Source organism: Echinops telfairi, unplaced genomic scaffold (genome assembly GCF_000313985.2).
Source record: "Echinops telfairi isolate 266 unplaced genomic scaffold, ASM31398v2 ScPeMD7_7478;HRSCAF=8516, whole genome shotgun sequence".
In the NCBI taxonomy this organism is placed as follows: domain Eukaryota; kingdom Metazoa; phylum Chordata; class Mammalia; order Afrosoricida; family Tenrecidae; genus Echinops; species Echinops telfairi.
The window spans coordinates 298,213-302,092 of NW_022111382.1; positions in this window are offsets into that span (position 1 = coordinate 298,213).

A 3,880-nucleotide genomic window follows, 5' to 3' on the forward strand; every position below is an offset into this window, starting at 1 on the left:
TAGTCCTGGTGAAGAACATTGAAAGTAACATGGACTGACAGTAGAACAAACACAACTATCTTGGAAGAATACAAACAGAACATGCCATAGGAATAAGGATGGGAGCAAGATTTCATCTTACATAATTTGGATGTGTCATCAGGAGGTATCAGTCCATGGAAAAGGACATTCTTGATAGAGGGTCAGAGATACAGAGTATGACCCTGAAAAAGATGGATTGGCCCAGTGGTTGCAACAATGGACTCAAACATAAGAACCATTGTGAGGATGGCACAGGACCTGGCAGTGTTTCGTTCTGTTGTGCACAGAGTCACTATGAATCAGAACCAACTTGATGGCTCCTAAAAACAACAGCAACATGCATTTGAGAGACTTGTCAACTCAGACAGATAATTTGGTGCTATATAGTCCCTAGTATGTTTATAAACAGTTGATAGTTAATGTTTAATACCTCTGCAAGATAGACTTCCTCTGTGTAATCTAATATCTCACATTCAACAATCACATTGCTGTTCCAGAAAATGCACTGTTTTTGGTTTTTTATGTAGTGCAGAAGATAAATATTCCTGCTGCTCTGGGAAATGTTTTTTTTTAAATGTAGAGTAGAAGATAGACCATACTTAATGAAATGAACACAATGTTCACTTCTTTAACATAAATTATTAAAGGCAAACAAAACAGCATGTAACATGCCATCTGATGGTACAATAATCATAGACAGTTTAAAAGTATATAGGAGTATAACATGTACTTTTTTATTTATGTCATAATCTCAATGACCAAAAGGAAATAATTTAATTCTCTAATTTACTGTTCTTAATAGAGTAGCTTCCCATGACAATTACCAAGTTATAGCTTTCTGTAGTAATGAGCACATTAAAAGTAGCTGTGATTTCAAGTCCGTTGTGACATCTACCAAAAACCTCCTATTTCTTTCTCTTTTTTAACTTAACATATATCATGGTCATTGTTGATTCCACGTGTTTAATGTCCCATTAAAACACCCTCGATTAAATTAAATTATTTGATGTCTAATTTTGTATTTTACCCATTTTGAAACTTAATTGACTTATAATGAACCATTATCTAGGACCAAATGTGGGGGCAAATGAAGAAGAAAAAAGCAAAACCACACTATGGAATTAATTTCACATAGGGTATAGTGATATCTTTCTGCAAAACTGTCAGCATATAAGAAATCAGAAGCATATGGAAGGACAAACTATTGTAAGTTAATAATTACATCCATAGAAGTGGGTATAAAGGATGGAATAAAAACATAAATGCTACATTCCAAAGAAATTTCATTTTCTATACAGGTATCACTCTTGTTTGTAGGTCCAGACAAGGTATGTAAATACAAGAGGGTTTCACAAAGTTTGAGGGCAGTTCAATGATCTGTTCATTCATTTACCACAAACTTTTTGAATGCCCTCCATAAAACAAAATGAACTACAATGGCTGTAAAAGGATTCCATGACAAGGTGGATTAGGTTAAAAAACTGCTTAACCCCAATACAGCTTAGCAATTAAATAAACTCAAATGGAAAATCCCTCACTAATCCCTGCATTTAATATTGGTGCATTTTCACTTATGGAAATAGAAACTAGATTTTGTGTGCCCTTCAAAATCTCCTACTTGATGTTTCACCACCATATTTCTTTATTATCGGCAAGTTTTGTGAACTGAAATTTGAAAAACAAGAATTGGAAATGCAGAGACAAGTTTAAATGAAAAAGCATGGTATAGATCAACAGTCATTTTTATTTATTTATCTATTTCTCATCTTTCCAATGACCCATGGAAGAAAGATGAGCAGTACCTGGTACTTTGATTACATACTTATCTGTGTTAGGCAGGGTTGTCTAGAGAAACAAAACTAGTGATACTCATATATGTATAGGAAAAAACTATATACCATGAAGTAACTTAATATCAAGAAAGCATTCCAGCCCAGTCCAAGTCAAGTCCATATGTCTGATGCCTTCCCTGTGAGGCTGCCTCTGGAGGAAGACACAGAGTCCCATCAAGGATGAAGCTGAAAGGAAAGAGAGGAAGAAGTTCTCACTGTCTTTCTTGTAGTAAGGGACACACCCCCAATGGGGCATCATCACAATGTGACCTGATTGATAGGTTGTATTCCACCTCTACACTTTCATGCAAATTCAAGCTGACATCATATCTAACTACCACAGCATTCCAACACTCTTACCACCCAAGATATTTTTTTAAATAAAAATACTTATGAGTGTCTTAGTCCAAGGAATGGCCATTTTAAAAAAGAAATAAAATGTAAAAGGTATGTCTATGGGGTGTACTGGAGTCCTTGGTTAAGTATCCCACTGCTAACTGAAAGATTGATGGTTTGAACCCAGCCAGGGCTACACTAAAAGGAAAGCCTGCTTGTGATCTGCTTGTGATCTGCTTGTGACTGGTCACACAAACCTATGGAACACAGCTCTATTCTGCACATGTAAGGTCACCAAGATTTGGAGTTAGCTTTATGGCAGCTTCCGTCACCCTAGGGTATACATGCAGTCTAGCAATACAGACAATATGTACAACTTCATCAAGGTGATTGTCAATATATAAAATAATATTATCTGTAGTTCCAGACTTTGGGGACATCAAGTAGACTGATATAGAACACCCTTCAGGATTCATCACTATATTGATAAAAAAGTAAAAATAATATGTATTTTATTGTTACACTTATGTAACAATCAAGTGTACATTATATCCACATAGAATGAACTCATAATGTTAGGTAACATTGTGAGCTGTAGCTCAAGATCACCATGGTGACATTACAGCAGCACTGGTTGAAGGAGGCAGTGAACTTCGTGGGGAAAAGTCTGGAGAAAGCAAAAACAACCAGAAGATGTGAGCATCATGTTCCAGTGTACTGTCAGGTATTGTGATGACAACGAGGTATCTATGTAGCCAATGATGCTTCAGTGTATTGAACGCTACTGTACACCATGGGCACAAGCCCAGGTTCTGGTAACCACGGAGTTGAAGAAGTTCCAGTGCCACCTAGCTTGGTATGTCATGCATTGTGATGGTAAAGGTGAAGCAGCAGCTATAATACAATGTGTGGATAACCGCATGCATCTCATTCTGTCCGTGACCAGGAGGATGATAGAGCCTTTCTCACACATTGCAAAACAGAAGTCTTTGAGAGTGGCCATTTGGGGAAAAAAAGGCAGGAATATATATAAAAAGAGGAGTAGGAATTTGTGAATTTCAATAGAAGTTTCTGAATTAAGAAATTAAAAATGGCAGTAAGTTTAAAGATTACGTATAATAATCTCGATATGGGAGGTAAGGTGAGAAAAAAACCCATGCTAAAATTTGGGTTGCTAGAACAAGAGTTATTAAGAGTCTAAATGGGATGTAGCAAGTGCTTTATCTTATCAGGGGTATCATCCTTGCTGTACCAAGCCAGAGCCCTCCAAGGTAACACATTCTCCTTAGAACACAGTTACCAACAGACTAGTTAGAATCCTCCATCTTATCTTTGACCTGTTGATTTTGAGGAGAGGTGTTTCTATTTGTTGCCCAGTCCCTGTTAATATGAATTAGTGATAGTTTTTTTGTGCCAACATGACACCTGTAAGCAGATATGGTTGTTTAGCCTCTCAATAAGGTCTCAGCTCGATGACATCATTTGGAAGTATCACCAAGATAAATGGCTCTCTGGAGATGGACCTCTCCAGAGAGGTCCATCCCCATTGGATCCACAAGACTCTGCACCCATCAGCTGACAGTGTTCCTGTGTTCTGCATCATTTGTATGTGGCTTTGTGAGCCTGAAGAGGGACTTGTGGACTAGAATCAGACTTATGGATGTGAGTTCGACTGGGTTAGGATATTTTTT